This window comes from Balaenoptera musculus, chromosome 16, assembly GCF_009873245.2.
Source record: "Balaenoptera musculus isolate JJ_BM4_2016_0621 chromosome 16, mBalMus1.pri.v3, whole genome shotgun sequence".
Taxonomy (NCBI): Eukaryota; Metazoa; Chordata; class Mammalia; order Artiodactyla; family Balaenopteridae; genus Balaenoptera; species Balaenoptera musculus.
The window spans coordinates 59,947,383-59,959,824 of NC_045800.1; the positions used below are offsets into that span (position 1 = coordinate 59,947,383).

Consider the following 12,442-nt stretch of genomic DNA (forward strand, 5'->3'; position numbering starts at 1 on the left):
AAAATACTGGTATGTTAAAAGGTGACATAATAACAGCATTAGAACTAAGCGAGAACTTTAAAATTCTGTGGGATCACTTGAGATGATCAAAAGACAATTAACAAGGCCTTTCTGGCACCAAGGTCTTCAAAAGTAAACCACACCATGCCACACAAAGGAGACAAACTCTCAATCTCTGACATTCCCACTTTCAATAAAAGAAAGAACAAAACATTTGTCTAACCCCCTAGCACCCCTTTAACTCTCACTACGGAAATTGCTTCTAACAATGTATAAATCTGCATACATTTTAGTGCCTCCATTGTTATTTATGACTACCAGCAACACTAGTATTCCCATCCAAAGGAAGAGTTGACTGTGTCTACAGATCTGGTCACATTATTTTGAACAGCCAAACTGTATGAAAACTAAAATTTTATTTCATATTCCAAGCTTCACACATGTTGTCTGCTAGCCATCTGAATGTAACTATAATGTATTTATATTTGAATCTCATGAATCAAAAATTTAGGGCAAGAAAGCTTAGTATAATCACAAATTTTTTTTAATGTAAATTAAAAACAAGATTTTGCTAGGCCTAACTTTCTAAATATACATCAGCGTAAAATAAACCTCATTTGTTCAGCCACTCTATTCCAAACGCCTGATACATTGCCTGATGCACAGCAGGCACTCAAAATGTATTTGCTAACTATATAAAAATATATTTGAATATAAATGAAAGAAACATATGCTAGTTTAAAAACACTTATCTCTAAAATAATATTTCAAATGGTAATAATGATTCCAACAAACGTCTTGGTTCAATGTGACATGTCATCAAAAACCAGAATTCATCTTATGACCAAGCATTTGCAAAACTGTTCGATATGACTGTTAATTTCATCTTACAATATAAGTGTTCATTATCTTGCCCTAATTTTCAGTTTAATTTGTTCTTTTAATATGCACAGGTTTCACTTTCTCAGGTAACTATGCAAATGCGTTTTTGTAGCCCCAGTTAAAAAGCAGAGTATAAAACACTGTATTAGAAAAACCAAAAAAGACAAGCTACAACAACTGGTCACTGACCCCTGCCACCATTTTTTAAATGCCAGATAATCAGCACTGCATAATTATGGATCCATAGTTATTACTCGCAACTGCTCAACTGCAGCACCTTGGGAACACTTTTGTTCCTTTAAATAGCAATTAAAAGAACAATCTGGTTTTCAAGTGACAACATTCCCCTGATAGATTCTAGCTAAAACCCAGTCCTTATACTAATGGGATTCCTGCTTTCATTTGATATAACAATGCTCAAGCCATTGCTGCCATCCTTGCACTGATAAATAATTTACAAAATGTCACATATCATTCATGCAATGAAACAAATCCAAATCTGCAATCCCATTTTTCTTTCCCAGATGAATTTTTAGCTGTAAGAAAGACATGGCCATCAGCCAGCATTCATGCTCATTTTTCGTTTTTAACTAAAGGTAACACAAAGGACAAAGGTTGCTAGTAGTTCATGGCCAGAAAGACCGATGTCCCACACTCTGCTCAATAATAGAAAGCATAGATGATATCACTTCACGCCACACTCAAGCGAGCCCCACCATGCTGATGTATGCTCACAACCATTTCTTTTAGGGATAACTGTCTCACAATACTCTATAAAACCACTACATTATACAGAAATGTCTGCCCTGCTGAATTATTGATAATTCAAAGCACTTTTTGCTAACCTCAGTATAGCCGAGTCTAATTAACTTTAAAAAGCTGTCACTTGTATGAAATGAAACTTTTACAGTAATGTACGTAAATGGGTCACAGAATTATTATGATTCACTATTCTCGATCAGACTACACATAAACTGTTTCAAAAAATAATCCCTGGTAATAGATTAAAATGGACTGCAGTCAGAAAGAGGTCTGAATCAATGGCAACTCAATTCTACATAAATCCACTACAGACAAATCATATTTAAGAGGTCTGAAAATGGAACCAAACATCTCCCAGTTCTGAATTCCTTTCTTTGAAATTTCATACCACCACCTAACCTGTTGATCACATTTTCTTATCAACATGCCTGAATATTTCAATCTGATCTTGAGAACGAACACTCACGGACAGGTTTAAACTCTGCAAACTGCTTGGGAAGCATTTCTTCCTCACCTCCCATGTGATGGTCCTGGGGCAGCTGCTAGGCTAGAGGCCACTCATACACTAGCTTATTTAATCATCTTAACAACCCTGCCAGGAATGTATATTATTATGCCCATCACAGGAAAGAAATTGAGGCTCCGAGAAGTGAGGTAACTTTTCTAAAGTTGCAGAGGTTCAAGTGTGGAGCTGGGATTCAAACACAAGTCTGTCTTCGGTAAAGCCCATTTCTCACCTTTACTACCTCCCCTCCTTATCTCTCCTCTCTCAAGAAAAACCAGTGTTTAAAAATTATTTTCCATCAGCAGTAATAACTCTAATGTGCTCATAATCTCTGCCATCCAATTTCTCCCATGACCAATGGCATATGTTTTTTAAACTATTAAAAAAGCAACCTTTAACATGCTATAGATTATTTATTAATTACAATGGGGAAATGGTACCTTTACAATGGAAAAGTCTGGTAGACAACCCCTTAACTGAGCAATCGAACCTATCAGCCATTATGGGACAAACTGACATGAGATGCCTCCTGAGCGTGGCGCTGAAGGACTCAGCACTGCCTATGCAGTGTTCTTACTGGAAACATTTAGCCTCAATCTAACCATAAGGAGACAATCAGGCAAATCCAAATTTAGGGACATGCTGGCCTGGACTCTTCAAAAAATGTTGATGTCATGTAAGACCCAAAAAAGGGCAGAACCAATTTAGGCGATTAAAGTGGTGGGAAAACTAAATACAATTTGCAATCTCTGCTTGGATTTCGAATTTTTAAAAAATAACTCATGGGGCTTCCCTGGTAGTGCAGTGGTTAAGAATCCGCCTGCCAATGCAGGGAACATGGGTTCAATCCCTGGTCCGGGAAGATCCCACATGCCGCGGAGCAACTAAGCCCGTGCACCACAACTACTGAGCCTGCGCTCAAAAGCCCGTGAGCCACAACTACTGAAGCCCGCGCGCCTAGAGCCTGTGCTCCGCAACAAGAGAAGCCGCCGCCATGAGAAGCCCGCGCACCGCAACAAAGAGTAGCCCCCACTCGCTGCAACTAAAGAAAGCCCGCGCACAGCAACAAAGACCCAACTCAGCCATAAATAAAAACATTTAAAAATAAATTTAAAAAAATAAATAATAATAACTCACTGCTGTAAAGAACACTATTTGGATAATTAGGGTAACATGCACTAAACAGCAGACAACACATAAACTAGACTGTGATTATGTAAGAATTGTCTTAGGAGTTATGTGCTGAAATATTTTGGAGTAAAGTGTCATGATGTCTATAACTTGAGCTCAAATGATGCAGGGGGAAAAACCTATGTGTATTACTAGTGCTATGTGTGTGCAGAGAGGAAGAGAGAAAGCAAATGTGGCAAATGTTAACGGTTGGTGAATCTATATAAAGGTACTTGGATGTTCATGACGTTATTCGTTCAATTGTCTAATGATTTGTTTCAATGTTTACAATTTTCCAAGCAAAAAGCTGGGGGGCGGAGAGGCTGGCAAGATGGCGGAAGAGTAAGACGCGGAGATCACCTTCCTTCCCACAGATACAGTAGAAATACATCTACACGTGGAACTGCTCCTACAGAACACCCACTGAACGCTGGCAGAAGACGTCAGACCTCCCAAAAGGCAAGAAAATCCCCACGTACTTGGGTAGGGTAAAAGAAAAAAGAAATAACAGAGACAAAAGAATAGGGATGGGACCTGCACCAGTGGGAGGGAGCTGTGAAGGAGGAAAGGTTTCCAGGCACTAGGAAGCCCCTTTGCGGGCAGAGACTGTGGGTGGCAGAGGGGGGAAGCTTCGGAGCCGCGGAGGAGAGCGCAGCCACAGGGGTGCGGAGGGCAAAGCGGAGAGACTCCCGCACAGAGGCTCGGCGCCAACCAGCACTCACCAGCCCGAGAGGCTTGTCTGCTCACCCGCCAGGGCGGGCGGGGGCTGGGAGCTGAGGCTTGGGCTTTGGTGCTAGCCGGGAGGGAGTCCGGGAAAAAGTCTGCAGCTGCCGAAGAGGCAAGAGACTTTTTCTTGCCTCTTTGTTTCGCGGCGCGCAAGGAGAGGGGATTCAGAGCTCTGCCTAAACAAAATCCAGAGACGGGTGCGAGCCGCAGCTATCAGCGCGGATCCCACAGCAACAGGGGCGCAGAGGGAAAAACGGAGAGATTCCCGCACAGAGGCTCAGCGCCGAGCAGCGCTCACCAGCCCGAGAGGCTTGTCTGCTCACCCGCTGGGGCAGGCGGAGCTGGGAGCTGAGGCTCGGGCTTCGGTCGGATCGCAGGGAGAGGACTGGGGTTGGCGGCGTGAACACAGCCTGAAGGGGTTGGCGTGCCGCGGCGAGCCGGGAGGGAGCCGGAGAGGAGGTCTGCAGCCGCCGAAGAGGCAAGAGACTTTTTCTTGCCTCTTTGATTCGCGGCGCGCAAGGAGAGGGGATTCAGAGCGCCGCTTAGACGAACTCCAGAGGCGGGCGCGAGCCGCGGCTAACAGCGCGGACCCCAGAGACGGGCGCGAGCCGCGGCCATCAGCGCGGACCCCAGAGACTGGTAGGAAACGCTAAGGCTGCTGCTGCCGCCACCAAGAAGCCTGTGTGCGAGCACAGGTCACTCTCCACACCACCCCTCCCGGGAACCTGTGCAGCTCGCCGCTGCCGGGCTCCTGTGATCCGGGGACAACTTCCCCGGGAGAACGCACTGCGTGCCTCAGGCTGCTGCAACGTCACGACGCCTCTGCCGCCGCAGGCTCGCCCCGCCTCCTCCGTACCGCTCCCTCCCCCCGCCTGAGTGAGCCAGAGCCCCCGAAGCAGCTGCTCCTTTAACCCCGTTCTGTCTGGGCGGGGAACGGATGCCCTCAGGCGACGTACATGCAGAGGCGGGTCCAAATCCAAAGCTGAACGCTGGGAGCTGTACGAACAAAGAAGAGAAAGGGAAATCTCTCCCAGCAGCCTCAGAAGCAGCGGATTAAAGCTCCACAAACAACTTGATGTGCCTGCATCTGTTGAATACCTGAATAGACAACGAATCATCCCAAATTCAAAAGGTGGACTTTAGGAGCAGGATATATTAATTTCCCCTTTTCCTTTTTTTGTGAGTGTATATGTGTATGCTTCTGGGTGAGATTTTGTCTGTATAGCTTTTCTTTCACCATCAGTCCTAGGGTTAGGTCCGTCCATTTTTTTTTTTTTTTTTTTTTTTTTACTTAAAAATTTTTTTTTCCTAATATATGTTTTCTTAATAATTTTTTCCGTATTTTCTATTTTTAGAAATTAAAAAATTTTTTAATAAGTTTTTTCATATTTTTTATTTTAAAAAATTAAAATTTTTTTTCTTAATAAATTTTTTTCTTAAAAATTTTTCTCTTATTTTTTACTATAAAAAATTAATAAATCTATTTTTAAAAATTAAAAAAAATTTTTTTCTGAATACATTTACTCTTAATAATTTTTTTTCTTATTTTTTATTATAAGAGCTTATTTTATTTTATTTTATCCTCTTTTTTTCTTTCTATTTTTTTCTCCCTTATATTCTGAGCTGTGTGGATGAAAGGCTCTTGGTGCTCCAGCCAGGCATCAGGGCTGTGCCTCTGAGGTGGGAGAGCCAACTTCAGGACACTGGTCCACAATAGACCTACCAGCTCCACGTAATACCAAACGGCAAAAATCTCTCAGAGATCTCCATCTCAACATCAAGACCCAGCTTCACTCAACGACCAGCAAGCTACAGGGCTGGACACCCTATGCCAAACAACTAGCAAGACAGGAACACAGCCCCATCCATTAGCAGGGAGGCTGCCTAAAATCATAAGGCCACAGACACCCCAAAACACACCACCAGACGTGGACGTGCCCACCAGAAAGACAAGATTCAACCTCATCCACCAGAACACAGGCAATAGTCCCCTCCACCAGGAAGCCTACACAGCCCACTGAACCAACCTTACCCACTGGGGACAGATACCAAAAACAACGGGAACTACGAACCTGCAGCCTGTGAAAAGGAGACCCCAAACACAGTAAGATAAGCAAAATGAGACGACAGAAAAACACACAGCAGATGAAGGAGCAGGGTCAAAACACACCAGACCTAACAAATGAAGAGGAAATAGGTAGTCTACCTGAAAAAGAATTCAGAATAATGATAGTAAGGATGATCCAAAATCTTGGAAATAGAATAGACAAAATGCAAGAAACATTTAACAAGGACGTAGAAGAACTAAAGAGGAACCAAGCAACGATGAAAAACACAATAAATGAAATTAAAAATACTCTAGATGGGATCAATAGCAGAATAACTGAGGCAGAAGAAAGGATAAGTGACCTGGAAGATAAAATGGTGGAAATAACTACTGCAGAGCAGGATAAAGAAAAAAGAATGAAAAGAACTGAGGACAGTCTCAGAGACCTCTGGGACAACATTAAACGCACCAACATTCGAATTATAGGGGTCCCAGAAGAAGAAGAGAAAAAGAAAGGGACTGAGAAAATATTTGAAGAGATTATAGTTGAAAACTTCCCTAATATGGGAAAGGAAATAGTTAATCAAGTCCAGGAAGCACAGAGAGTCCCATACAGGATAAACCCAAGGAGAAACACGCCAAGACACATATTAATCAAACTGTCAAAAATTAAATATAAAGAAAACATATTAAAAGCAGCAAGGGAAAAACAACAAATAACACACAAGGGAATCCCCATAAGGTTAACATCTGATCTTTCAGCAGAAACTCTGCAAGCCAGAAGGGAGTGGCAGGATATACTTAAAGTGATGAAGGAGAAAAACCTACAACCAAGATTACTCTACCCAGCAAGGATCTCATTCAGATGTGATGGAGAAATTAAAACCTTTTCAGACAAGCAAAAGCTGAGAGAGTTCAGCACCACCAAACCAGCTTTACAACAAATGCTAAAGGAACTTCTCTAGGCAAGAAACACAAGAGAAGGAAAACACCTACAATAACAAACCCAAAACATTTAAGAAAATGGGAATAGGAACATACATATCGATAATTACCTTGAATGTAAATGGATTAAATGCTCCCACCAAAAGACACAGACTGGCTGAATGGATACAAAAACAAGACCCATATATATGCTGTCTACAAGAGACCCACTTCAGACCCAGAGACACATACAGACTGAAAGTGAGGGGATGGAAAAAGATATTCCATGCAAATGGAAATCAAAAGAAAGCTGGAGTAGCAATTCTCATATCAGACAAAATAGACTTTAAAATAAAGAATATCATAAGAGACAAAGAAGGACACTATATAATGATCAAGGGATCGATCCAAGAGGAAAGTATAACAATTGTAAATATTTATGCACCCAACATAGGAGCACCTCAATACATAAGGCAAATACTAACAGCCATAAAAGGGGAAATTGACAGCAACACAATCATAGTAGGGGACTTTAACACCCCACTTTCACCAATGGACAGATCATCCAAAATGAAAATAAATAAGGAAACACAAGCTTTAAATGATACATTAAACAAGATGGACTTAATTGATATTTATAGGACATTCCACCCAAAAACAACAGAATACACATTTTTCTCAAGTGCGCATGGAACATTCTCCAGGATAGATCATATCTTGGGTCACAAATCAAGCCTTGGTAAATTTAAGAAAATTGAAATCGTATCAAGTATCTTTTCCGACCACAACGCTATGAGACTAGATATCAATTACAGGAAAAGATCTGTAAAAATACAAACACATGGAGGCTACACAATACACTACTTAATAACGAAGTGATCACTGAAGAAATCAAAGGGGAAATCAAAAAATACCTAGAAACAAATGACAATGGAGATACGACGACCCAAAACCTATGGGACGCAGCAAAAGCAGTGCTAAGAGGGAAGTTTATAGCAATACAAGCCTACCTCAAGAAACAGGAAACATCTCGAATAAACAACCTAACCTTACACCTAAAGCAATTAGAGAAAGAAGAACAAAAAAACCCCAAAGCTAGCAGAAGGAAAGAAATCATAAAGATCAGGTCAGAAATAAATGAAAAAGAAATGAAGGAAACAATAGCAAAAATCAATAAAACTAAAAGCTGGTTCTTTGAGAAGATAAACAAAATTGATAAACCATTAGCCAGACTCATCAAGAGAAAAAGGGAGAAGACTCAAATCAATAGAATTAGAAATGGAAAAGGAGAAGTAACCACTGACACTGCAGAAATACAAAAGATCATGAGAGATTACTACAAGCAACTCTACGCCAATAAAATGGACAACCTGGAAGAAATGGACAGATTCTTAGAAATGCACAAACTGCCGAGACTGAACCAGGAAGAAATAGAAAATATGAACAGACCAATCACAAGCACTGAAATTGAAACTGTGATTAAAAACCTTCCAACAAACAAAAGCCCAGGACCAGATGGCTTCACAGGTGAATTCTATCAAACATTTAGAGAAGAGCTAACACCTATCCTTCTCAAACTCTTCCAAAATATTGCAGAGGGAGGAACACTCCCAAACTCATTCTACGAGGCCACCATCACCCTGATACCAAAACCAGACAAAGATGTCACAAAGAAAGAAAACTACAGGCCAATATCACTGATGAACATAGATGCAAAAATCCTCAACAAAATACTCGCAAACAGAATCCAACAGCACATTAAAAGGATCATACACCATGATCAAGTGGGGTTTATCCCAGGAATGCAAGGATTCTTCAATATACGTAAATCAATCAATGTGATTCACCATATTAACAAATTGAAGGAGAAAAACCATATGATCATCTCAATAGATGCAGAGAAAGCTTTCGACAAAATTCAACACCCATTTATGATAAAAGCCCTGCAGAAAGTAGGCATAGAGGGAACTTTCCTCAACATAATAAAGGCCATATATGACAAACCCATAGCCAACATTGTCCTCAATGGTGAAAAACTGAAACCATTTCCACTAAGATCAGGAACAAGACAAGGTTGCCCACTCTCACCACTATTATTCAACATAGTTTTGGAAGTTTTAGCCACAGCAATCAGAGAAGAAAAAGAAATAAAAGGAATCCAAATCGGAAAAGAAGAAGTAAAGCTGTCACTGTTTGCAGATGACATGATACTATACATAGAGAATCCTAAAGATGCTACCAGAAAACTCCTAGAGCTAATCAGTGAATTTGGTAAAGTAGCAGGATACAAAATTAATGCACAGAAATCTCTTGCATTTCTATACACTAATGATGAAAAATCTGAAAGTGAAATTAAGAAAACACTCCCGTTTACCATTGCAACAAAAAGAATAAAATATCTAGGAATAAACCTACCTAAGGAGACAAAAGACCTGTATGCAGAAAATTATAAGACACTGATGAAAGAAATTAAAGATGATACAAATAGATGGAAAGATATACCATGTTCCTGGATTGGAAGAATCAACATTGTGAAAATGACTCTACTACCCAAAGCAATCTACAGATTCAATGCAATCCCTATCAAACTACCACTGGCATTTTTCACAGAACTAGAACAAAAAATTTCACAATTTGTATGGAAACACAAAAGACCCCGAATAGCCAAAGCAATCTTGAGAACGAAAAATGGAGCTGGGGGAATCAGGCTCCCTGATTTCAGACTATATTACAAAGCTACAGTAATCAAGACAGTTTGGTACTGGCACAAAAACAGAAATATAGATCAATGGAACAGGATAGAAAGCCCAGAGATAAACCCACGCACATATGGTCACCTTATCTTTGATAAAGGAGGCAAGCATATACAGTGGAGAAAAGACAGCCTCTTCAATAAGTGGTGCTGGGAAAATTGGACAGATACATGTAAAAGTATGAAATTAGAACACTCCCTGACACCATGCACAAAAATAAACTCAAAATGGATTAAAGACCTAAGTGTAAGACCAGACACTATCAAACTCTTAGAGGAAAACATAGGCAGAACACTCTATGACATACATCACAGCAAGATTCTTTTTGACCCAGCTCCCAGAGAAATGGAAATAAGAACACAAATAAACAAATGGGACCTAATGAAACTTAAAAGCTTTTGCACAGCAAAGGAAACCATAAACAAGACGAAAAGACAACCATCAGAATGGGAGAAAATATTTGCAAATGAAGCAACTGACAAAGGATTAATCTCCAAGATTTACAAGCAGCTCATGCAGCTCAATAACAAAAAAATGAACAACCCAATCCAAAAATGGGCAGAAGACCTAAATAGACATTTCTCCAAAGAAGATATACAGATGGCCTACAGACACATGAAAGAATGCTCAACATCATTAATCATTAGAGAAATGCAAATCAAAACTACAATGAGATATCATCTCACACCGGTCAGAATGGCCATCATCAAAAAATCTAGAAACAATAAATGCTGGAGAGGGTGTGGAGGAAAGGGAACTCTCTTGCACTGTTGGTGGGAATGTAAATTGATACAGCCACTATGGAGAACAGTATGGAGGTTCCTTAAAAAACTACAAATAGAACTACCATACGATCCAGCAATCCCACTACTGGGCATATACCCTGAGAAAACCATAGTTCAAAAAGAGTCATGTACCAAAATGTTCATTGCAGCTCTATTTACAATAGCCAGGACATGGAAGCAACCTAAATGTCCATCGACAGATGAATGGATAAAGAAGATGTGGCACATATATACAATGGAATATTACTCAGCCATAAAAAGAAATGAAATGGAGGTATTTGTAATGAGGTGGATGGAGTTAGAGTCTGTCATACAGAGTGAAGTAAGTCAGAAAGAGAAAAACAAATACAGTATGCTAACACATATATACGGAATCTAAGGGAAAAAAAAAAGCCATGAAGAACCTAGTGGCAAGACGGGAATAAAGACACAGACCTACTAGAGAATGGACTTGAGGATATTGGGAGGGGGTGGGGTGAGATGTGACAGGGTGAGAGAGTGTCATGGACATATATACACTACCAAATGTAAAATAGATAGCTAGTGGGAAGCAGCCGCATAGCACAGGGAGATCAGCTCGGTGCTTTGTGACCACCTAGAGGGGTGGGATGGGGAGGGTGGGAGGGAGGGAGATGCAAGAGGGAAGAGATATGGGAACATATTGTATATGTATAACTGATTAACTTTGTTATAAAGCAGAAGCTAACACACTATTGTAAGGCAATTATACTTCAATAAAGATGTTTAAAAAAAAAAAAAAAAAAAAAAAAAAAAGCTGGGGGGCACTTTCAAAAAAAAGATACAGAATGAGTTATTATATAGCTGGATTACAACATTTCTAAAGTAAAGTATCTCAATCCAATTACTGCTTCACAGGAAATACAGAGGACAGAGGAACATGTCAATCTACACAGCAGAGGGACGCAAGTACCAAAACTCTTGAGGACAAATGACCCAGTTTCTTCAACAAGTAAATTAAAAGGGTGACAGAATGAGTGAGGGAGACAGAAACAGATATGGAAGAAGAACCAATAGATTAAGAGAGATTTAAAAGGCTTATTAGCCAATTACAACATACAGTCCTTATCTTGATTATGATTCAAATAAACTGTAAGACAAAACAAAATGACCTACTGAAGCAACTTGGGGCTGGTTGGCTGGGAAGAGACTGTTGGGAGGGGACAAGCTGGGTGTCTTCATCCAGGGGGAGGGGCTAATTTGTTCTCCATGCCTCCATGCCCCAGTGAGTCATCTTAGACTCCAACTTTCCAACAGAGCTGTCCAGCAACGAAATGAATTTTTTTCTTGCTTCTTTATTTTTTACACTGTGGTAAAATGTGTGTGTGTATGTATGTGTGTGTGTGTATGTGTATATATGTATGTATGTGTATATATATATACACATACATACATATATACACATACACACACATACATATATACATATATATATATAAAACATAAAATTCACCATCTTAATCATTTTTAAGTACACAGTTCAGTGGCGTTAAGTATGTTTACAATGTTGTACAACCACCATTGATCTCCAGAACTTTTTCATCTTCCCAAACTGACACTCTGTCCCCATTAAATACTAACTTCCCATTCCCCCAAGCCCCAGGCAACCACCCTTCTGTTTTCTGTCTCCATGAGTTTGAGTAATCTAGGCACCTCATATAAGTGAACTCACACAGTCTTTGTAATCAGAAGCCATGGAGATACTGCACGGACCCTATCAGGATGGCAAGGATGCCGCGGTGGACGAAGGAGCCTCCCGCGAGTTGGGATCTGGGACCTTTTCAAAGGTCCTTTCCAGATCAAATAGTTTAATGGTTCCATGGCTGGATAATTTCTAAGGCCCTTCCCAACTCACCTCTAATTTTTCATT

At 40.4% G+C, this 12,442-nt stretch overlaps 1 protein-coding gene across 1 annotated transcript in view; it reads right to left on the reverse strand.

The window, feature by feature from the left end:
• The window catches only part of KAT6B (lysine acetyltransferase 6B), a 186,597-nt gene that overhangs the window by 66,567 nt on the left and 107,588 nt on the right, over positions 1-12,442 (reverse strand).